Below are 25,897 nucleotides of genomic sequence, written 5' to 3' on the forward strand. Positions count from 1 at the left end.
TTTGCACTCCACACCACCCTGGTCAGACATGGCTATTTGCAAATCAGCCATGACCCTGTGCCTCATGGGAACAGTCCAGCCCAAACTGCCAAGCCATGTCTTTCCCGGACCGGAATCAAGCATCCAAGGACCGGTTTCTGGCTATCAGCCTTCATCAGCCTGGATAGCTTGACTCCAGTGGTGTGGAGAGCATGGGACTCACGTCTGAGCATACCCATCCCACTTATGCTTCCAGGTTGGCCAGCTCAAATTCCATTTTCCCAGATAAGACCACAGACGTTGCAGATTCAAATGGGACTTTAGCAAAAGGACTTTGAAAGAAATCAAAAGATGTCAGCTCAGGGAGAATTGGAAAAAGCTTGAATTAGTCTCAGTATAGAATTGTAGTGAACAATGAGTTACTTTATGGGATTGCACAAACACAGGTTCTATCCTCATTGCTGATCACCAATGTTAGAGATTGGATTCCTGGTTGGCTGAGGCATGCACCCAGGCCTAGGCAGGAACCAACACTCTAGATAGGGTAAGCTAGATACACAATAAGATAACCTGTGCTCACTCTCTAGTAGTTTTTCACAGAACAGTCAGGCTTATCTGCAAAGGCAATGTGTAAGGTGTTTGTGCAACACACACACACTGTAAAACACTATATACACCGAAAAAGACTCCATACAGGTTTTGACAAATAGAGCATATTTATTTGAGCAAAATGAGGCCAAATTGCAAAAATCCAGCCATTAGAAGTTTACTTTTAACTACTAAATGCAAAAACAGTGTTTAGAAATCAATAAATCTAAAACGTTATTTCAGCTAGAGCTAGACCAGAGTCAATCCAAAGTTCAGGCCAATTGCGATGGAGCACAGGTCAGATAAAGTTCCAAACAGAACCCGCTGAAGTTTTACCTTTTGAAGCTGAGCCAAGAACCCCGTTCATGGGTAAATGGTTCCCGGGAGAAAGAAGACCATGGCTAGCGATGATCCTGAGGGTGCAAAGAGTTAGCTGGGCATTGTGGATGGCAGACGTGGTCTTGTGATTATGGGTAACAATGCTTGCTTTGCAAGGAGATGAGCCTGCTGAGGCTTGTGCTGATCCTTCGGTCAGTCCAAGTGCAAACTGGCCCATTCTCTGTTGCAAACAACTCAAAGCTTGATTTCAGGGGCCTATACACCAATTTCAAGCACCCACTTCTGCAGAGGGGCCTCTTGGGTGTCAGGAGCGAGTTGAAGATGGGCCTAAGAGGTGTAGGTGATGAGTTTGATGTCTTTTGTGGACAGCAGCTGCAGAAATCACTTCTGTGGCCCAAAACCTAGAGGAGGTACCTCAGAAAAGGGCAGGACTCACAGATAGCACAGTCCAGCAGCTCAGCAGAATTGCAGGAAGTATTTTGTGTCCCTAAGACTTCAGAAAACAGGAGGCAAGTCAGCAAGCCCTTGTAGATCAATTGGAGAGAAGGCAGAGTCCTTCCAGCAGAGCCGGAGAGCAGCAGGCAGCAGGGCAACAAGCAGAAAAGTAGTCCTTTCAGCAAAGCTGTCCAGTTGAGTCCATTAAGCAGCTTAGCAGTCCTTCTGACAGAGCCTGAGTACCAGATTCAGAAGTGCCTGATTTATGGGGGTCGGAGATCCAGTACTTATACCCAAAAGTGCCTTTGATGTAGCGGGAGACTTCTAAAGAAAATTCTGAAGTGCACAGGGATCCCTTTCAACCCAGACCTGTCTGGTGCTAACCCTGGAGGGTAAATACGTTATTTGTGTGAGGAAAGGACACAGCCTATTCAGGTGTAAGTGTGAGCAACTTCTTCCTGCCCTGGAAGACCCATCAGAATGCAGATGAGTGCTGAGAAAACAGATGAGCCCATCTTCTTGTGTTTGTGGCTGTCTAAAGGGAATGGACAAAGTAGAGATGTCACCTAACCCAGACCTGTACTGGATACAGACTGTCAGCACCAAAGAGCAGTAAGTACAGAAAAATGTCCACTTTCTAAAAGTGAAATTTCTAAAACAGTATTACTAAATCCAACTTCAGCAGTAATAAGGGGAGAGAGGTTGGTTACCACTTCAACCTCGTAATGTTTCCTCCTAGAGGAAAACACAAATAAAGAATAAAAGGTCTACCCTGAGCACATTATAACTTTAAAGTTCAATGTAGAATCTTTAAACGTTGTTCTGAAAAGTTCATAGTCTTTATTTGAAATTATTCTTGCAAAATCTTCCTAGCTTGTCGTGGTATAATACATCACAGATTGCCTTTATATTACAATTTTTCACAAGAAGCAGTCTTCGCAAAAAGCAGCCAACACGTGTTTTGTTGTGTGCCCTTAAGCACAGAAGACTTCCTCAAGCAAATTGTTGTGACGCTCCACAAAAGATGTTCGAGAAAAGAGTGTATTATGTTCTCCATTACCTTAACACGTGCTAAATCATTCTACAGTATCAGTTTTGGAAGTGGAATACGGAATCTGATGCAGTTAGACTTATCTTCACTTTCAAAGAATGATTTAGCAAGTGTTAAGGTAATGGAGATTGTCATACACTCTTTTCTCGAACATTATTTGTGGAGTGTTACAACAATTTGCTATCAGCCCTGAAGAAGTCTTCTGTGCTTAAGGGCACATGACGAAACGGATCACTGACTAAATATCGAGGGACAAAATATAGACTACCCAAAATATCATTGCCAAAATATCGACAGACAAAATATCGAATTCCTATCTACAAACAGGTAAGTAACAAAATATCGAATCCAAAATATTGTTTAAAAATATATACTTTGTAAAAATATCGAATTTCTTAAAAATAATGTACAATTAAAAAAATATTACAAACAAATAGCTGAAATATACTTAAAAATACTTAAGTTACCTTAAAATTATTAAATAATTAATGTAACTTATGAAAAAAACATACAATCAAATATGTTAAAACATATATATATATTAACATAATATTAATACAAAATACACAATATTATTACTATAGGATAGCAGGAGTGTAAAAATTACTATTCCCACTCCTGGAAGTGCAACAGTAGGGAAAGCTTTGGATAGCGTAGGGGTAAAAATTACTATTCCCACTCCAAAGAGTGCAACAGTAGGGAAAGCCTTGGATAGCGTAGGGGTAAAAATTACTAGTCCCACTCCAGAGAGTGCAACAGTAGGGAAAGCGTTGGATAGCGTAGGGGTAAAAATGACTATTCCCACTCCAGAGAGTGCAACAGTAGGGAAAGCGTTGGATAACGTAGGGGTAAAAATTATTATTCCCACTCCAGAGAGTGCAACAGTAGGGAAAGCGTTAGATAGCGTAGGGGTAAAAATTACTATTCCCACTCCATGAGAGTGCAACAGTAGGGAAAGCGTTGGATAGCGTAGGGGTAAAAATTACTATTCCCACTCCAGAGAGTGCAACAGTAGGGAAAGCGTTGGATAGCGTAGGGGTAAAAATTACTATTCCCACTTCAGTGAGTGCAACAGTAAGGAAAGCGTTGGATAGCGTAGGGGTAAACATTACTATTCCCACTCCAGAGAGTGCAACAGTAGGGAAGAGTTGGATAGCGTAGGGGTAAAAATTACTATTCCCACTCCAGAGAGTGCAACAGTAGGGAAAGCGTTGGATAGTGTAGGGGTAAAAATTACTATTCCCACTCCAGAGAGTGCAACAGTAGGGAAAGCGTTGGATAGCGTAGGGGTAAAAATTACTATTCCCACTCCAGAGAGTGCAACAGTAGGGAAAGCTTTGGATAGCATAGGTGTAAAATTACTATTCCAACTCCAGAGAGTGCAACAGTAGGGAAGGCATTGGATAGCGTAGGGGTAAAAATTACTATTCCCACTCCAGGGAGTTCAACAGTAGGGAAAGCGTTGGATAGCGTAGGGATAAAAATTACTATTCCCACTCCAGTGAGTGCAACAGTAGGGAATGCGTTGGATAGCATAGGGGCAAATTTTACTATTCCCACTCTAGTGAAAATAAATTAATCTAATTCACATAATTATCAATTAATCAATGAATAACAATTAATAACCAATTAAGAAATAATTAATTACCAATTAAAAATTAATTAACAATTTATTCAAAATAAATACCAATAAATAAATTAACATATTTAATTAATTTTAATAAAATTACTTCCCACCCTATTCTCCTATAAACCCACAACCTGCTACAGAAAATAAATTAATATTATTCACATAATTATCAATTAATCAATTAATAAAAATTAATTATCAATTAAGAATTAATTAATTACCAATTAAAAATTAATTAACAATTTATTCAAAATAAATACCAATAAATACATTTACATATTTAAATAATTATAATTAAATTACTTCCCACCCTATTCCCCTATAAACCCACAACCCGCTACAGAAAATAAATTAATATTATTCACATAATTATCAATTAATACAAATTGATTATCAATTGAGAATTAATTAATTACCAATTAAAAATTAATTAACAATTTATTCAAAATATATACCAATAAATGAATTAACATATTTAATTAATTATAATTAAATTACTTCCCACCCTATTCCCCTATAAACCCACACCCCGCTACAGAATTAAATTACGCAAAAATTAAATAACATAAAATTAATTACTTAAAATAAATTACAAACAAATATACACTTTTCACACATATACTAACATACAAAACACTTTAAAAAAAATTGATATTATTAAAAATTTTATATTTTTAATAACCTATATTATGTACTTCGATATTTTGACTTTCTATATTTTTAAAATCGATATTACATTACTTACCTTAAAAACGATATTTTTGATGTCTATATTCTGTCCATTCGATATTTTATCCATTCTATATTTTGGAGTCGATATTTGTGTTACTCGATATTTTGGACTCGATATTTTGACCATATACCGACGAAACACGCGTTGGCTGCTTTTTGCGAAGACTGGTTCTTGTGAAGAATTGTAATATAAAGGCAATCTGTAATGTATTAAACCACGACAAGCTGTGAAGATTTTGCAAGAATAATTTGAAATAAAGAACATGCAGCCAGATTCATCATTGAAAAATGGGCTCGCAAAGGGCCAGATTCTGAGAATCTGGCCCTCTGCGAGCGCAATTTTTGCATTTGGCATTCATCATCCCAAATGCAAAAATCGCTAATTGCGAAATCGCATATTTGCGAGAAATTGCATTCAAGGAATCTCTATTAGAGATTCCTTAAATGCAATTCATTAACCATTTATCATTTGCTAAATTGCTATTTCTGGCCGCTATTTACCGCGAAGTCTGACTTCGTGGTAAATAGCGAAAACTTAGAAAAATGCACTTTAGTGCATTTTTCTAAGTGGTATGTTACACACACACATGTCCTTTGGACATGTGTGTGCGTAACATCAGGCTAAATTTACATTTCAGGTTTGCTACAGGGTGTCCTTTGGATGCCCCTGGCACCCTTGAAATTGCATCCTTATTTGCGATTAGCAAATTGCTAATTTGCGATTAGCAATTTGCTAATCGCAAATAAGGAAGCTGTAGAAATCGCAATTAAAATTACGATTTCTACATGAATCCAGTTTTGCAAGTCCTTAATAGCGACTCCTTAATAATCGCTATTAAGGACTCGCAAAACGGGACATTGATGAATCTAGGTGATGATCTTTTCAGAACAACGTGTGAAGATTCTACACTGAACTTTAACGTTATAATGTGTTCAGGGTAGACATTTTTTTCTTCAGCAGTAAGGAGGGTTTATTATTATCAGTTTACCTCCGCCCATTATTATATTGGGTGCGTCTAAGAAGGACCCCAGAGTTGGCAAGCTATGCAGCAGTCCTTGACGAGTTAATTAAATTGAATAGTTCCAAGAAGATCGTATGGCTAAATAAATTGAGGGAGTTGGTTAACAATCTAGGGTTGAGTGAAGCGTGGCTATCCCAGTCTCCCCCCGAAAGAAACGGTTAAGAAAATCTACTGGAACTGGGTGCAAGACAAGGATTTAAAAGACACTAGGTGGGGTACTCTAACTGATAAGTTCCTAGAGCACAAACCGGAGAAGAAGCTGGAACCCTTTTTAGACTTCATTAAAATACCTAGAGACAGAACTCTTTATCTAAAATTGAGATATTGGACACTTCCCTTGAATGAATTTACTAAATGTTGGAAATCTTCCTTGTCCCACCAAGCTACTTGTCCGGGATGTGCAAACCCCACCGAGTCCCTAGCACACTTTTTGTTTGCTTGCAGCGCCTATAGTGGGGCTAGGAATAGATGGCTGAAACCTGTATGCAGGGAATTAGGAGTGAGGCACTGTATGACGGCCCTACGAATCTTGAAACGGACACAACATCTATGATGGCCATCTGTGGAGTAGCAAAGTATTTGGGGAGAGCGTGGCAGATACGTTCAAAGCTTATTCAGTCGAAAATGAGCTAGTAAACTAGGATTAATTAATCTGGCTGATTATGGAAAGATTATCACTGCACTTTATGTCCTATGGCCTTTTTAAATGTATATATTGACCTTGTATTTTAACACATTTTTATCCTTTCTGTATTATGAAATACGATTATTATGAATTTTATTCTTATATAACGAAATTGTATCTACTTTTATGATAAAAAAATGTTATCGAATAAAGTGTTACAATATTATTATCATTCCCAACATATCAAAAAGATGAAAAAGAAACTCCTCTATGATCAGGAATTTCAGCTTTGAAGTATATTAAGGAATTCCCGATGCTGGCCTATGAAATGGGTAGGCCTCACAGTAGTGAGAAATAAAATAGGCTGTCTGTCACTACCAGAGCATGCAAAACATAAAGGTACATGTCCTACCTTTTACTTACATAGCATCTTGCCCTTAGAATTACTTAGGGCCTACCTTTGGGGTGACATATATATGTAATAAAAGGGGCTTTTAAGGCTTGACAAGTAGTTTTAAATACCAGGTTGAAGTGGTATTAAACTGCAAACAGGCACTGCAGTGGCAGGCCTGAGACAGGTTTGAGAGGCTACTTAAGTGGGTGGCACACTGAGTGCTGCAGGCCCACTAGTAGCATTTGAAGTACAGGCCCTGGGATTATGGTTTAACACTTTACAAGGGACTTACCAGTACATAAAGTATGCCGATCAGTCATACACCAATGTCATCATGTTTAGGGGAGAAGCACATGCACTTTAGCACTGGTTAGCAGTGGTAAAGTGCTTAGAGTGTTAAGGCCAACAAAAGAATCAGCAAAAATGAGATGAAAAAGGCAAAAAGTTGAGGGAAAGACCACCCTAAGGATGACAGGTCTAACAGTTATTTTGACATGATGAATTTGCAACTTAAAACCTGTATAGCCAGGTTACAGATAGCAGGCCTCCGGTCATATTCACAATGTCACTGTTTTAGATGGCATAATGGGTTCTGCCGTCCACTTGTGAGATTTAACTTACCGGCCCTTTGTTTAGAGTGTACACAGCTCTACAGACATCAGAATGAGAGTTCAGCAGAAAGGCAGAAAATTCAGGGTGGCCCTGCAGTAACGGCAAATTTCAAAAATTATTTTATCCATCTTTTCCTGGCAGAGTCTGTTACCATTTCTACATTGGAGCTTGGGGGGGCTAACTGAATTTCAGTTACCTTAAATGCTAGAAATCCAATCTGCAAAAATATCCCTCAGTGACATTCTGTATTATGTCAGTTATAACTAATGTGTGCTGCAAAATATCTTGCAACTTTTGGTCGCTCTTTTATTCATCAACGACAAATCTCAGCACTTTACTGAAGATATGAATCTCAGCTCTTTATTGAAGGTTAAAACCCTAATGTGTGTACATTTTTGATACTTTTGGAGAACTTGCATTTATAATTTTTGGCCTAAATAGAAATGTAGCAAATGTGTATTATTGCATGTTCTAATGTAATACATCATAGCATTTGTAATGAAGACTTTTTATTGCTATTTCCATTCTAAAACTTTATTTCGGTCACGGGACCATAAAAGTGCATTATCACAAAAAACACATGAAATATATGTATTTAATTACAGACTGATTAATAATCTTGCACTAGTCAACTGTAAGTATCGGCAGAAAACTGTACAAAGATCATCGGAATGAAATAAAGTGCATTACTTGGTCTACTCAGGGCTTATCCTGATCCAGAAATACAATACAATGCATTTGTGTGTATATGGTCTGGATCCACTCTACAGAGCCAAGGTATATTTGCAATGCCCGGTGTGTTCAGGAGATTTATTTTTTTTAATTATTTATTTATTGAAGTTTTGTATAGCGCTAGCTGGACCCGGGGGTATCAGAGCGCTTCACAGCAAATACAAATAATCACCAAAAAGACAGTGTGGACGGTAAACAAGAACAGGGAACACAGGCGGGAAGTAAAAGTCTGCACGATAACAACATGAGCGCACTACAGGGCGGAGATCGAGAGCGAAACATCCGGCTCTGGGATCATAGAGATAGTGGTCTTTCAAAGTCAAATGTGGGGTTCTCATTACCATCCAGTGCGCTCAAGAAAGAGGGCTTTGAGTAGCATCTTGAATTTCGGGAAGGAGGCGGTCATTCTGATATGGGGGTATGGAGTTCCAAATCTTGGGAGCATTACCCGCAAAGGATTTATTAGATGTTTTGTGTTTCTGTGATTTCAGAGGAATGAGTAGGAGCGTGTTGGAGCTTCTGAAGTTCCTAGACTGACCGGTCCTTTTGAGTTTGGTGGCCAGATATTCTGGTTTGCCTGTATGCAGGGCTTTGTGTGTGAGGCAAGCTGTACAGAAGCTGGCTCGTTGGTTAATAGGGAGCCACTTCAGCTCCTTGAGTGCCGGGGAGATGTGCTCGTATTTCTTTTTTCCCGTGACCATTCTTGCTGCGGAGTTGAGGGTAGTGGTCAGAGGTCCCAGGTGAGATTTGGCTGTTCCAGTCAGAGCTGCAATGCCATAGTCAATTCTGGAGAGCACCAGTGCCTGAGTGGCCTGTTTCAGATCTTTCGAGGGGAGGAAGAGTTTCAGTTTGTAGAGAAGTTTCAGGTTAAGGAAAGCACTTTTGGCAGTTTTTGAGATGTGTTCTTTCATGTCCAGTTTGGGGTCAAGAGTGATCCCTAGGGATTTTACAGAGTCTGTAGGCACAAGAGGAACATTAAGGGCGTTTAAGGCTTTGAGCCATTCTACTATTTGGGGGTTTTCATCTTTGAGTTTGAGGTGGTTGGATGAGAGCCAATGTTGAACCTCTGTGAGTGTGCCATTCAGTCTGTGAATGTCTGCGATCGATGTGGTTTCCAGATAGAGTTGTGTTTCATCCGCGTAGAGGTGGAAGGGGATTTTGGAGTTCCTTAGAATTGCTGTGAGGGGCTCCATGTAGATGTTGAAAAGTTGCGGGGAGAGTACTGACCCCTGTGGGACTCCTCTACTAATGGGGAGGGGGTCCAATTCGAAGCTTTTGATTTTTATTCTTTGTGTGCGTTTGTTGAGAAAGGAGGAGAACCATTTTAGAACCGTCTTTTCCAAGCCTGCTCTCTCCTGGAGGACATTGAGTAGCACGGTATGATCTACTGTGTCAAACGTAGCCGAGAGGTCTAAGAGGATGAGAAGGCTACATTGATTGGAGTCGAGCGACATGTGTAGATTATCCAGGACATTTAGGATTGTGGTTTCAGTGCTGCAGCCCTTTCTGAACCCTGATTTGTGTGAGTCGAGTAGATTGGTGTTAGCTGTGACAGCACACATCTTTCAAGAATTTTCGATAAGAGCGGAAGGTTCGAAACTGGTCTGAAGTTGTTCATGTCCTTGGGGTCAAGGCCGGGTTTTTTTAGGAGTGGCGTGACTTGACTTAGTTTGAGGCAGTCAGCAATGGAGCCCTCACTCAAAGAGCTGTTGATGATCTTGGCCCAAATTGGGGCTAGAGTGAGCTTCAGGTCTTTGGTCAGTCTCTGGGGTAGCTGATCAAGGGAGTGTGATGAGGGTTTAGCGGTGGCTATGAGATTGCTTTTCACTTTATACTGGATAGGCCTGAAGGATGACCAGCGAATAGCTGCGGTTGCTGGCTTGATAAGGTTATTTGCAGGGGGGCGGGACTCTGTGCGGGAGGAGGGCATAGCGCTGAATGATCGATCAATTTTGGCAATGTTTTCGTGGAAAAAGCTAGCAAAATCGTCACAGTGGGATTTGGACGCCGCCATGCTGGCTATCACTGGATTGGAGGTTTGGTTCCTGATGATGTTGAAGAGTTCTTTGGGGAGGTTTTTAGCATTGTCTAGAGCAGAACAGAAGAAGGATGACTTTTTGCTCTTGATATGATTATAGTAGATTTTGCGTGCTGCCTTGAGTTGGTCCCGGTTGAGGGAGGTGTGGTTGTTCCTCCAGGTTCTTTCCATGGATCTAAGGTGTCTTCTTTCTTCATTAATGTCAGTGGAGAACCAAGACCTGGAGGGTATGCTTCTGGGTTTTTTTTGTTTCAGAGGTGCCAGCTGATCCAGGATGAGCTCGAGGTTGGAATGGTAGAGCGAGGTGAGTTCCGTGGTTGAGAGGAGCTCTGTCGAGTTCAGGAGGAGTGAGCTAAGTCCTTCTTCTAGCTTGTCTGGGGGGACTCTCGATGTGTTTCTGACCCACTTGATGGAGGTTTGAGTAGGTGGGAGGGATAGAGCCGAATGGTCTTTGTGGATAATTGAGAACCCGGGCGGCACCAGCATGTCCATGATGGGGGGGATAGAGTGTTTAGCCACGTTTCTGTGATGAAGGCTACATCCAGGTCGTGGAAGAGGATGGCTTTGGCTATTTACGTTGCATGTTTGACGGCGGATCGGCTATTGATGAACATGGGAGGGTCTTCATTTAATTTCAGGTTGTCAGGTTTAGCTCTGGGTATGGAGGAGAGATAAGCTGGGGGTCTAGCTGCTTTTCGATGAGGCGGGTCCCTACCCACTCCAGTGATGACTTGAATCGAGGAGAAGGGAGAAGAGTATAGGGGTTGGGCTTGGGCTGGCTGGTTAGAAGGGGGTTCGTAGGATGAGACGAGGGTTCTCACTTCCTAGGGGGAAAGGGAGGGAATAGTTCTTCTAGGATTGTCAACTCGTGACTCAGTCCGGGGTTTAGTGAGTGGAGGCCCAGAACCTGAGGGGGCAGGGACCCGATAGGGGGCAGAGAGTCCTTCCTAAAGGGAGGCAGATGGATGTGGGGTGGTGCGACGTGAGGGGAGGGCAGCTGGAGTTTCTCTAGGGAGTATAAGGTTTCCTTCAGGCCATAAATCAGGGTAGCGATCAGAGCTTCTAGAAGGTCAAGGCGTTGCATCAGCTTGAGTGCTGGGGAGGGGAGGGAGGGTGGAACTGAACTCTGAGTGAGAGGGGCATTGGGGCAAGTCGCTATTGGTGGGGGATAGTAGGAGTTGGAGGATCAGGTTCAGGTTTAGAGTTCGATTGTGAGAGGGCTAGAGCGGGAGAGGGGCTTTGGGGCGAGTTAATTTTTTGGTGGGGATAAGAGGAGTGGCAGGATCTGATTCAGGTTTCTAGTTCGATTGTGAGAGGGCTAGAGAGGGAAGAGGGTTGCAGTCCCTTTGAAGGTGATAGTTATCTTCACTGAGGGGGACGATGTGAACTAGTAGAGTGGGGGTTGGCGCAGGGGGCTGTGACGCGGAGTTGATCGGTGGTCTGGGATCTCTACGGGTGGGAGACTGAGGACTGTGAGTGCTTTGGGAGACGTGTGGTGGAGGGTTGGAAGTCGGATGGGTAGGAGGGGAGGCAGAGTCCTGGAAGGTTGGGTGAAAAGGGAGGAGGCTGGGGGTTGTCAACTCGTGACTCAGTCCGGGGTAGGGGGGCTAGGGCTGGGGGAGACGTATGACTGGCATAGTGACTAAGCACGGGGGATGGGATCGTTGAGGTGATGGAAGCATGCTCCTAGGCTTTGGAGTTTGTAGGGAGCCAATGGGGGGAGGTGAACGGCTGGTGAGGGTAGTGAGCAGTAGCCATCTTTAGTGTAGGGAAGAGGGAGTCGAAGAACTCTGGGTTCTCATCTTTCGCCTGAATTAAAATGGTGCCATTCACGAAAATTGTAATGGAGATGTCTCCGGACAGGGACTGTTGGTTCAGGTGTGATATTGTTAGTTTTCTGTTGTGTTCTGTGAAGGTGGTTTTGGAGACAGGGAGGAGTGAGTTAAAGTTGATGTCCCACAGGTCGGGCCTGATGGTATCGAAAATTACGTCCATTTTCCTCTGCCCTCTAGATGAGCAGTGGTAGGTGTGCACAATTAGTGTTACGGGGTGTTGCCTAATTAAATTCTGTTTAAAGCGTTTTTTGCTTTGAAGGAGAGACTGTGTGGGAATGTTATAGCGAAGGTGTTCTGTCCAAGCGGGGACAAGTGGTTGAGGAACGAGCAGGGATGCGTGTCCATTTGCACGGCCGGAGGCATTTTAGTTGGACTAGGGGAGACGTGGGACCTCAGATGGGGTGGTCTGGAGGTGGGAGGCGAGGAGGGCGGCCGAATACCTAGGCAGAGGGGGGAGGGAATAGGAGGAGCGGTCAGGGGGCCTCTCTGCGAGCAAGCCCTGAGCTCCACCAGGAAGAAGCCCTCGGCTTAAATGGGAAGCTTAGGCGGACAGCACAGAGATCGGGTTACGCCTTTGAGAGGGAGGGAGCTAGGGCTAACTGACCTGCTCCTGACCTCACTGGTCGCCTGGGGTGGGGTCGAATTGTTGGTGCGGGGGTTGGCGATCAGAAGTTCGCGTGTGAACGCGACGGGCTTCTAGCTCCTTGGACGGACACTTGGAGTCTAAACAGGTTGACTCTTTACAGTCGAGCGACCAACCTGCCTAGAGAGCTTGAGGACGACGGGCGTGGCGGTGCGTTGGTTGTAGGGACAGGTGGCCCTTGGGGAGTGAGGCTGCTAGGTAATTGGCGTGTCCGGCGTTGTCCGTAGGGGGGGTCTTTGCTGAATCAGGAGAGAGGAGCTCAGCCTGAGACCACCCTTGCACCTTTATTGGGAGAGGATATTCCGCCTCTAGTTAAAGCTCTTTGATTTGAGGAATCGGGCAGAACATGTCCGAATTGGTGGCCATTTTAGGGACAGGCCTCCCTTAAAGTGTGAGGTGAGATAGGATCAAGAGAGGCCAGTGTTTCACATCGTTGGGAACTCTACAACCTAGCCAGCGAGGAGTCTCTCCCTTTGTTAGGAGAATTTACTATATTGTGATTGAAGAAAAGAGACACTTTAAATTGGGCAAAACAAGTCTGCTTTTCAAGTTGAAGTGATATCCGAGGTGGCGGCCATAATGGGGCCAGGCAGCCCTTAGCAGGTGAAGAATGACCTGGTACTTGCGTGGGGGGCAGGGTAGGGCGCCCCTGTAGATCGGCCAATATGTGCTTGTCCATGATACATTCAGGCCATATTTGAGATCATGCTATCGAGCATAACTGGTCTTTCATCTTTGTATACCTAAATTTCATCTTCCTCTCTTTGTCTGCAACCTGATTTTATCCATCTATCTTTTTCCTCTTCACTGGCATCTTCCTAAAACTGTTTAACCTCTTGCCAAGTCTCAACTATGTTGGTAAGCATTAAAGGACTTGAAACATGTTATTTTTTTCTGTCCCGATTGATAGAAGCTTAAATTTCTTGAACAATATTGGGCTATTGCGTCTGCAAAACGATTACCTTCAGTGACATAATCATCTCCATTTTTATGTGCAGCACACTTCACCACTGCAATACTCTTTGGCAGCTGTATCGCCTCAAGCAACACTTTTACAAACTCACCATTTTTTATTGGAGATCCAGCAGAGGTCATATAACCTCTTTGGGACCACAATTGTCCATAGTCGTGGACAACTCCGAATCCATATTGACTATCAGTCACTATGGTACCTCGGACATTTTTACCCAACTTGCATGCTCGAATTAAAGCAATCAGCTCAGCCACTTGGGCAGAACGTATTCCTTTCAGACAAGATGCTCCCATGACATCTGCTACTGTACATACAGCATATGCAGCACTCAATTCTCCTTCATCTGTTCTTAAACAGTAACTATCCACAAACAACACATAATCTGATTCCTCCAAAGGTTCATCTTTAATGGCAGGTCTTGGTTTGGTACAGTATTCAAGCACATTAAAACATTTGTGATTAATATCATCTTTCACCTTCACATCCAAAGTGTCAGGTAACTCTGTTCCTAGCTCACACTTGTAGCAGCTACAGCTTTCAGACACCCAGGCAATGCTTTTGCTACTGGATCCAAAACTGCTGAAAAACATGCAATGGGCCTTCTCATTTTTCCATGTCTCTGAATCAGAACTGATATGTACACCCTTCTCTCTCACTGCAATGCAGTTCAAATTCCCTCTCATAATCAGGCATGCCTAGCGCTGGCGCTTCGCATAAACTGTTTTTCAGTTGTTCAAATGCCTCCCTTTCTTTTTCATTCAGCACTATAGGGTATTTTACATCTCCTTTTGTCAATCTCTGCAAAGGCTTTGCAATTAGTGAAAATCCACTTATCCACTGTCAACAGTACCCAACCATTCCCAAAAACATTCTCACCTGCTTCTGTGTCTTTGGTGAATTCATCCCTCTGATAATTTTGATTCTTTCTGAAGTCACTTTTATTACTCCCTTTCCAATCCTATGACCGAGATATTGCACTTCCTGTTGACAAAATTTTAATTTTGATGGAGACACCTTATGTCCTCCTTCTGCCAAATGGTTTAATTGTGCAACAGTATCTGAAATACAACCTTCTTTGGTCTTTGACGCCACTAAAAGGTCATCAATATACTGCACCAATACTGATTTTTCTGGCACGTTCAAACTCTCTAATGACTTGTTCAGTATCTGATTGAAAATTGAAGGACTCTCAGTATACCCTTGTGAAATTCGGCACCATGCCAATATACGCTCTCCAAACCGGAAAGCAAAAATCAGCTGACTGTCAGGGTGTAATGGAACCGTAAAAAATGCATTACACAAATCAATGACAGTATACCATTCTGCATCATGTGGAATTTGATATAATATCAATGCTGGATTAGGTACAATTGGGAAACATGGACAACTGTTTTATTCACTTTTGGCAAATCCTGTACTATTCTAAAAGTGCCATTTGGCTTTTTCAGACCCATAATTTGTGAATTACATGGATTGCTCATTATTTCTTTCAGAATTCTTTGCTCAATCAAATTTGTTGATTACTGGTGTTACTCCTTCAATTATTTCTGGTGTCAATTTACATTTTGGGACATTTGAGTATATGGCATCTTCTTTTACAGTGATTTGTACTGGACTTACTCCTTTCATTAGCCCTATTTCTTCTCCTGTGAGGTTCCACACTTCTTCTCTAACTGTTTCTTTTAATTCAATTGGGATCTTCTCCCTGTCACATACAGGGAATGTTTCATTTCTATCTGAATACATTATTGACATAGTCATTTTATACAGACTATCATCATCAGCTGTTTGGAAAGCTATGCCATCTGGTGAGCAATAAATGGCACAGTTCATTTTACACAGTTCATTTTTCTGGTATATTGTTGAACCACATTGTTGCACCTCCTTTCGTCTCTCCTGTCGGCTCCTCCCGCATCCTTCCTCTATCTATGTCTCTCCTTCTCTCCTCTCTCAATGTACTGAGACTGAACTATTTTGTCTGATGCCCGATTGAGCTACTTGGTTTAGCTATAGGGGAGATGGGCCGTGGATTCCCTCCGTGGTCGTCACCTACCCAGTCGGTCCTTAGACAGACTTCCTTTCGTCTCTATGGTTGTCTCTTCCCTTATCCTCATTTTCTCACCTCCCCTACCCCCCACTACTTTTTCTCTCCTTTCTCTCCTCTCCTAATGTATTGCTGATTGTTTGATATTATGTTTACTGGCTGATCTTTTTCTGGTATATTATTGAACCACATTGTTGCACCTCCTTTCGTCTCTCCTGTCGGCTCCTCCCACATCCTCCCTCTATCTATGTCTCTCCTTCTCTCCTCTCTCAATGTACTGAGACTGAACTATTTTGTCTGATGCCCGATGGAGCTACTTGGTTTAGCTATAGGGGAGATGGGCCGTGGATTCCCTCCTTTGTCGTCACCTACCCAGTCGGTCCTTAGACAGACTTCCTTTCGTCTCTATGGTTGTGTCTTCCCTTATCCTCACTTTCTCACCTCTCCTACCCCCCACTACATTCTCTCTCCTTTCTCTCTTCTCCTAATGTATTGCTGATTGTTTGATATTATGTTTACTTGTTGATCTTTTTCTGGTATATTGTTGAACCACATTGTTGCCCCTCCTTTCTTCTCGCCTGTCGGCTCCTCCCGCATCCTCCCTCTATCTATGTCTCTCCTTCTCTCCTCTCTCAATTTATTTGAGACTGAACTATTTTGTCTGATGCCCGATGGAGCTACTTGGTTTAGCTATAGGGGAGATGGGCCGTGGATTCCCTCCTTGGTCGTCACCTACCCAGTCGGTCTTTTGACAGACTTCTTTTCGTCTCTCCTTATTGTCTCTTTCCTTATCCTCCCTTTCTCACCTCCCCTGACCCCTCCACTACTTTTCTCTCTCCTTTCTCTTCTCTTCTCTCCTCTCCTAATTGTATTGCTTATGTTTTGAATGTTTTGTGTAATTGTTGAACTTTTTCTGTTACATTGTTGATTCTCATGTAAAGCGCTCTGATACCTCCGGGTCTAGCCAGCGCTATATAAAACTCTTTAAATAAATAAAATAAAACAAACAGTATGTCGTAGCCCAAGCAAATTTACAGGACTGCTGTCAGATACCACAAAACAATGCATTTCTTTGAAAGTACCAATTTCCACTTTTACAGGTTGTGTTAGTGGGGCTTTAATCTGTCTGTTTGTCACACCTACAATTCAGATTACTTCTCCAGAGAGAGGAAGGTTTTGAATTTCTACTGATCTGACTGTAGAACGGGTAGCACCTGTGTCCAATAGGAAAGTAACATTTACACCATTCACCTCTCCATTCACAAAAGGACCAGATTGATCTACCTCCAGAGTTGCGCCAAGCACGCACTCCACTTCCTCTCCTAGGCCCGTCAGCAACTTTCATCAGACTAATTTCAACCGATCTCAGCCAATACTGTGGAACAGCAGTCACATGCGATGATCTTTTTACCTGTTATCCTCTGTAGAATCCTGTCTCTGCACTCTATTTCTGAAGATTAACACACTGTGGGAGTGGTGGTACTGGCACCTGAACCTGCTGTGTGACTACCTGCTGCTGTGGTGGAGACTGTTGATTTACCTCATTCTGCACCTGTGGATTCAATCATTTATTTTCCAGATTAACCTTTGGGGGTGACTTACACTCATTCCTCCAATGTCCTATTTTTCCACAATGATGACATGGCCATTTCTTTTAAGCCTCATCTATGTTCATTTGTCCTTTTCCTTTACTAATATTATTTCTCAATTTTGTCTGACCCATGTCAGTAGTTTGGTTAGTAAATTGGGCTTTTTGTTGTTCTGCAACTTTTACTTGTGCCCACATTGCTTTTTCTTTTAACTTACGCTGCCTATGTGGCGTCTTATCATGTCTCCTATGTCAGGTTTCAAACCAAACACATACCTATATACGAAATGACTCATATCTTTTTCACTTAGATCCTCATATCCACTATATTATTCGAAAACTAGAAGCAACCTTTCATAATAAGCATGTACAGATTCTTTAGGTTCTTGTGTAGTCCTATCGATTTTTAACCATTCCGTTTCTTTTGGTGGAATTTTGTTTTTCAAAAAGTTTTTCTTTTGGCCAATCTATAGTGATTTTACATTCAGTCCATAAATCTGATGGTACAACTATGTCAAATAATTAATATAAATCTTCCCACAACACTTTTGAAACTTTTACAAACCTATCCACTTGCCTATACCATTCTACTGGTTATTCTTGCAGTCTTGAAAACTCATTTGTAAATGACAATATTTCCTGTCTACTCCAGGGCACATGTACAAATCCTTCCCCTGGTATTTCTCTCATAGGGTATTCTGTTGCTACTACTGGTTCTTTTTCTTTAACAGTGAAAGCTAAAGATATTTTGTCATTGGCTTCTTCCTTTTTCTTCATCTGTCTAGTTCTCCATCAATCTAAATCTCCCCATTTCTTCAGTAATACAATCAATTCCTTTATTTGGATCAATCTTCCTGCTGTGTTCGAATTATCTATGTCTTTCTCAGTGAAATCTACTCGATAAGGTTTCTGTAACATTTTTATTTTTGCAAATTCTATTCCTAGTTTATTTGCTGTTTCCTCTAGTCTGTCATGTAGATTTTGAGCTCTCCAGGTTATACTTTTACTCATAAATATTAACTCCTCATCTTGGTATGTTTTTAATTTTTCTGTTCCAATTGTCCCAATTATTAATTCTTCCATATCTATCTTTAGTCTAACCACATCCAAAAGTTTAGGTCCTGAATCTTTTTTCTGTAGTGTTTTAATCTTAATTCTTTAGCTGATGGCCCTACTGGAGTTTTAGTCAAATCTATATCAGTTACACTCTTCTCCGGAGTTTCTGTTGCTAACTCCGTACCCATAGGTATCCGATATATTGGACTCCGATTCATAGTTAAATCTGTTGGTGTCATTCTAATAGTACTCTTGGTTTCATTCAGATCTCTGTACATTTTTTCTCTTACTTTTTGCAAACTTGGATTTAAAGGAATGGTTAATGAAGGCTCATTTATTCTCTGATTTTCAAAAACAGGTATTAAGGGACCTATAGTTACTGGTACAGTTACAGCTTCTATATTTCTTGTTAATTCTTGGATTTTCTCTGCTAATTCGTTTGTTGATCTCTCTGATTCTGAGGTACTTGATTTTTCAATCTGTACTAATTCCTGTTTCTCTGGAGTATGTTTTCCTTCTAAGTGTCTTTTTGGGGTCTCTGTTATTCCAATCTCCAGTGGGGGTGCATTTGGAGTCACCGCTGCAGACGTTGACTGATATGGTGGGGGTCTTCTATTCGAAATGCTTTCCAGCACCTCGTCCTCTGTATCACTCACTCCACATTCACTCCTTTCTGGTAATACATTTTTTCTCTTTTCTGTACATTTTCTCCCAACATTCTCTTCTACTGTTCGCATTGGATACATACCATCCCACATATCCGCATTTCTCTATCTTCTCATTCTACTCTCATGAGTCGTTCCCCATAAACCTCTTGAACTGCCTCTACATTCTCTTACATCTTGGAATCTCTCTCTCTCTTTTTCAGACATTTCATCCTCCCATTCGATTATAGCCTCAAATTGTGTTGGTCTAGGTCTCGGCTCAAGTTTTATCATTTTCTCTCTTAGATTACGTAACAGTGCTGTGCTAAATGAACCCGTTTCTGGAAATGCCAATATTCCGTCATCTTTAGTGTGTTTCACCCAGTTTTCTGACCATATGCAAGTATGATAGCCATATTTTGTCATCATGTATGATGCTGCCGTTTTCGGTGGAGGAAGCAATTTTCCCTCTCTCATAACTATTTTCTTGTCCTTTTTAAACAAATTCTTTATTTTCTTAAACCATGAAGATTTTATCTGTCTTCTTCATAATAATAATTATTTTTCACGGACTTAATCTCGTTCAATAAGATCGTGTACTTCCTTCAATCTGTACCATTATTCTGACCAGTCAAGGCGAAAAACCTCGGAATTCTGATTGACTGTGACTTATCCTTTAGGCCCCATATTATCGGACTTTCAGGGAAATGCTTTGGCATTCTCAGGATGCTGAGGAAATTTCTTCCTTTGCTGTCACTTCACCACAAAAATACCATCATGCAGGCTTTAATAGGGTCGCGTTTGGACTATGCGAACGCCCTCTATTTGGGTCTACCTACAAATCTTTTGACCCGCCTGCAAGTGGTGCAGAATTCTGCGTCTCGAGCCATTTTTGGGCTCCCGAGACGGGCCAGTGCCGCTGAGCTACTTAAAACTTTGCATTGGTTGCCCATCTCTAAGAGAGTCCTTTTTAAAAGCCTGACTTTTCTCTTTAAAGCCCTTCACGGTATTGGTCCCAAATACATTGGGAAACGCTTCTCTTTTTATTTGCCTAGCAGAGCTCTGCGATCTGCCTCTTTGGCTAAAGTAGCTGTGCCTGCCATCAAGCGTTCCAGAATTGGAGGCCGGGCTTTTCGGTATCTGGCTTTGCGGGGCTGGAATGAGCTACCCTTGTCTTTACGTAGGGTAAATAGCCTTCTTGCTTTTAGGAAGGAATTAAAAACTTGGTTGTTTTCCGAATAGGGTTTTTCTTTGGTTCTTTTTCCTCAGTTTTTAGCTGTTGTGTTATTACTCTGTACCTAGTTTCTCTTCGCCAAAGCGCCGGGATGCTCTTCGGAGTAGCCGTGCGCTATAGAAGATTATAAATAACATAACATAACATAACAATCCCAGCTCGTCTCACACTAACACACCAATCAGCACAACATACGTCACACGATTTCTGGCCTATTCCAGCGCATCTCACACTAACGTACCAATCTGAGCAATCTATGTCACAGTCACGCGCACCTATCCCAGAGCGACTCTTGCTGATGTCAGCTTCACTCCTGCTTCTACTGACCCCTCATTTACAAAATGTATTGGCACAATATTTATATATTTTATACAACTTAAATCAGTTGGTTACAACACAAAAACATTTCCATTGTCTATTTCACTAAAACCAAAGAGATAGTTTGTCCAAACTTACAAGAATTCTGTATTTCCAGTAGACAGCGCTTACCTCTTCTCTACCACAGAATTTAGCCTTGCCGATAAAGTAGCACTTTCCTCTACTTTACCCTTCTTTCAAGCTAAGGGGAAAACCTATTACTCTCCTAGGGATAAGTTTTAGTCAGAGTACATTAGACTCCTGTTCTTAAGGCTGAAATTTCACAGATTGTCTTCGCTATTCATTCACCACTTTCACACTGAAAATCTCCCTAACGATAAAACACGACGATGTTACCACTTAGAAATCAGACAATGTACTGTGCGACTTCTCTTGCCACACATTTTCCCCTGCCTGCATACAGGGCAACCAACTTCCTACTTCCAGGAAGCTTCAAAATTCCGACTACATATAACGTAATACAAACTCAGCATATAGTGTTAAACATAAAACATCAATAATCTCCAAACTGACCTATAGTAACCAGACCTCTGCTACCAAGAAATCTGATCCAGCGGAGTTCTCTAACAACCCTCAATATTCATCCCACTGTACCCAGGAGCAACTTATTTCTACTCATCTGTGGGGCCCATAGCACCGTGAGTCATACACACACACACCACTCTACTCCTGAATCAGTGAAAAAGAAGGCGAGCTGCTGGTTAGCGGGGTACCTACATTCTATACTCTATACATTATATACATTTCAAGATTTCGATATCATGCTAACCTGTGTAATAGGAATACAAATACATCAAGGTACTCCGCTATTTGGTCGATGGACCAACTAGTAGAAGTCAGTTGATGGCGATTAAGACCAGCTCAATCACAGTAAACTTTGACATTTCTTGATTCTGCCATGACATTTATCTAAAATAAAACAGACTTGAGTTTGACATTTAAAATAGTTTTATCTACTTCATTTGAGAAAGGAAATGTAGCAATTTATTTAACAAGCAAAATGTAAGCAATTTATTTAGTACTTGTTAAAGAAAAATGAAAATTAGAAAAGTATATTAACCATCTGTCATAAGAGAAATGACAGATTTGCACAGGTTCCCAAAGCTGTCTCTCTGTTCTCCTCAATGCCCCCCTTCCAAAACAAAAACTCTGCAATTGATCAATCTTTTCTGCTCCATCAAAATTAAAGTCTAAAAATATTTCCAAGTTTCTAGCACCCTAAAATTGTCCAAACCGACAGCATGTCTGGTGCAAAATAAAATTTGTGGAGCAATGCCTTTTTCTCCCTTTCACGCAAGCCCTTTTATACCTGTTTTCTCTAACTATTTAGCTTAATACTAAAACTTTTAGGGTCCACAGTTCTTTCTGATTGGTCCATTAGAGGGGTGGTGATGATCACCTCATGTCTCCCTTGTCCAAGCCAGTTCGTATTTTAGCAATGTCATTCTGAATTTCTTTCCCATGGCATTCATCTCAAATTTATGCTTGTCATTCTCCTTTTGTAACACTTTTTGTTATTATTTTCCAATATGTTTCCTCTCTCACACGGTTTTAGAAGCAGTCATCCTTTGGCACATATCCAGGTGCCAAGCCACTCTGACCTTGACATCTTTTACTCCGTGCACAGACCATTCTATTCACACGTTCAGCTTACAGCACATGCGTTGAAGCCATATTTTTCCAATGCGCTGTCAATGGTTCCGTAAACAGCCATTTTCCCTGGCCAGGCTGCGCAGGCCTCAATGGGAACTAATGCGAAAATAAACAAAACAGAAATTAGATTGAGAATTATAGCCCTTCTGTTTACCTCCCACCATTCTAATTTCCCAGTTAGTTGTTACCTAGCAAAAGCAAACACATAGCGTCATTTTACTTACCAATTGTATTTTTCTTTTGCCACAAAGGATTTTCTATTCATGCACAAACACTCATACTTATTTGATTAAATATATATTATTACAGCTCTATGTTAATATGACTGATTCACTTTTATTAGTACGTTATTTTGCAGAACAGCAATTAGTTTTCCCACGTGAAGTGTTTATCTACATGCATTTTGTTAATTAATTCACATGCTTCACTCTGTTAGTCATTATGATTATGAGAGTTTAACTTTACAAGCGGTATACAAAAATGTTTGTCTCTCCCCTGCTCCATCACCCCTCAAGGCAAGTTCCATAGCATACAATTACCTTAAATAAGTATAACTAACTGAAATATATAAATATAAATAAATACTTAATTTATATGCAGTGTACCTTACCCCCTTTCCTGCGGGCGCGATTTTGCGGCAGTGGGGCACTTCCGCAAAATGGGCAGGGCCGTGTCGGCCGTTGGCCGACGGCAGCACTAGCGAGGTAGTGCTGCCGTCGGCCAACGGCCGACAGAAGCACGCAAGGGGTTAACTCAGGAACAAGCTTTTTATAGTTTACTTTCTTTTTCAGTTTCGATATTCTAGCCAGTATTAGTGATGGTTTCATCTTGGGAATGATTTTTTTTAATGTTCCCTGTCAGGCCAAATTTCATAATTTTTGTACTTCAAGAAGTTGCCAAGTTCTGTACATTTTCCTAGTGTATACGCCAGGCAAAGTGTCCCATCAACAAGAACATTAAAGGAAAATCTCTAAAGAGAAAGGAATGTATTCAAAATACAAAAATAGGTACAAAAAGCCCTTCCGAAATTTTACATTTATTTTGCTATATAATAAGTCTGCACAATCGTAATTCACTAAGTTTTCCCCACATGCATATTTTCGCAGTTGTATTGGTGCACAATATTTAATAAAAATGTGCAAATTTCGTGATATTTCATGAAGTTGGTGGACTTTACCCAAAAAAATCATCAATGTGTCAGTAAAAGCGAAGTCTCACAGCTTTTAGGTTTAATTTTGTTTTTGTACAACGTCACTGACCGTAATGGTGACTATAACATTTTATTTCAGAAGAAATCCCATCTTCCATTCATTTGTGGTTATGCTTCCTTTCAGTTCTGCACCAGAATGGTGTTGTGCAAGGTAGTTCTCAGGCTTATGCCCTACTTGTAATATAACTTGAATACTTTCTTCAGTGATATCATGTCTAATGCTGTAGTCCTACTATGTTCCGTTTTTTAGTAGGGGCTGAGCCCCAAACATTGTTCCAAATTCACTAAATGTCATGCATTTACAATTGTGCAGATACTCCTATATGTGCCTCTAAATCCATGGCTTTAGGGAATTAATAAACAGTGGCGGCTGGTAATTTTAGAAGAGAAGGGGGCCACACACGCAAACATACACACTCACTCACACCCATGCATTTGCACACACACATTCACAACACTCACTCACAAATACACAAATACATATGCCTTCATACATTAATACATACATACACACACTCACCAAACATTAAAAAAAAAAAAAAACCTACCTTTACTGCACATGGCCTGAAGGGAGGTCTTGGAGGTCCCAGGATGTTTAGGAAAGCTGCCTTCCTTCATTGTCTGACCTAGGTCAGTCAAGGAGCAAAGGCAGCAGTCCCTCACTCATCACAGAGTGAGATGTGGTCAGTGAGACTGCGATCCCCACACCCCTGTGTGACAAGGTGTCATTGACTGACACTTGGCCCTGGGCACCGCAAAGCTTAAAACTGAAGTGCCCAGGTCAGAGGCTATCAGTGATGCTCCCCCTTGTCAATGAAGCAGATGGCCTCAAGGCACTTTTACCAGGCTGAGGAGATCATTCCCATAGTGCTGTGAAATCCTCAGTCTGACAAAGTTCAGCTCAGGTAGCTAGGAGCCTCCACATTTAGCACATGCCTAGCTCCTGGCTGCCTGGCCTGAACAAGAAGATTGTCTGTCAGGCTGACCTTTGTTCAGCCTCACAGACATTGCCCTTGTTGTGAAAAACGTTGGGGTCGTGGTCCTTACCACATACAGATGGCCAACGGGTGTTTCCAACATTTCCTTTAGCACGTTTGAAAAGGTGTATCAATCACAGATTTCCAGGCATAATACCTGCAATGTTATAAAAACATTTACTATTTCCTCAGTGCAGAGTTGTGTTGAGAGCATAACTTCATAATCGGGAATGGGTGCCCATTTTCTTCTTTTTCTTTTGTAACTGGTTATACCCTGAAGAAATGGCTTCCCTAGACCCCTTCAGGTTTGGCGATGTTCCGTTCCCCTTCGCACCCTGTAAGGAGAGTTACTGCAGCTTGTTGCTTGAATAAATATATGACCATTCTTAAGAAACTGGAAAGGAGTTTTTGAATGCCAACAAGCTCTCAAGTTTATGGGCATTTATAAAACCTTCAGCAAACCACATCTTCTTGATAATCATACTACCCACTCCAAGACTGGCGTTTACTATGCCGTAATCGTACTCTTTCGTGGTGAAACATTTGCAATAGTGAAACCATCCATGCCTTTTGTGAAATCCGACAGATAAATACCAGCCTGCACATATATTGACTGTGAATCAGGACAACTGTTTTCTGTTGATTATCTTCTTGCCGTGAGATGATTTGGGTCAATTTTGCACTACCTTTTAAATTGCCTTGTTTCACACTAATTAATACTATGATGCTATTCATGATTTTCCAGTCTGACTTTATTGTTCAAAATGTATTCGAGTAGGGCACTAATCTGCAAAGAAGTGCAAATATTGTTCTTCAATAAACAGTTTCATAGTGGCATATATGAGCCGATTAATTAATGGTCGGCAATATTTTTTTAACAATAAACATCGAATATACTGCTAGTTTAGTTGTGCTTGTCGGGGACTAAACTTAAGAGAACCGAAACGTAGTAGACTGGCTATGCATGGGGAACCTAGTCCCCAAAATGTATTGTAACCTACTTTAACAATGTATGCAGGCTGCAAGAGTGTTAGGGTAAATATTCAGTGATATTTTATACTTTTCGATATTTTCATTGGGCTCAATTTACACAAAATCATCCCCAATGGGATCTCTCTGCGCTGTGGGAGAAGATATGGAGTACACGCCCGTCTAAAACAACCATGTCTTTAAAAGTTTTTTTAAACCTGGGTAGCTCGCTGCAGGCCCTGATGTTTACTGGCAGTTTATTTCAGTATCTCGGGGCCAGGTGACGGAAGGCTCTACCGCCCTTTCTTGCCCTCTGTATCTTCTGAGTACACAGAAGGTTGGCATTACTAGATCTTAATTGTCATGCTGGTTGATACCACTTGAGTTTATTCTGAGGCACACAGGTCCTTTCCCCTGTAATGATTTAAAAACAACAACGAGCATCTTAAAGATAGCTCGTTTTCTCACTGGGAGCCAGTGTAACTGGTTCAACAAAGGGGCAGATGGAGTCCGTGC

The sequence above is a fragment of the Lissotriton helveticus genome, chromosome 4_1 (assembly GCF_964261635.1).
Source record: "Lissotriton helveticus chromosome 4_1, aLisHel1.1, whole genome shotgun sequence".
In the NCBI taxonomy this organism is placed as follows: domain Eukaryota; kingdom Metazoa; phylum Chordata; class Amphibia; order Caudata; family Salamandridae; genus Lissotriton; species Lissotriton helveticus.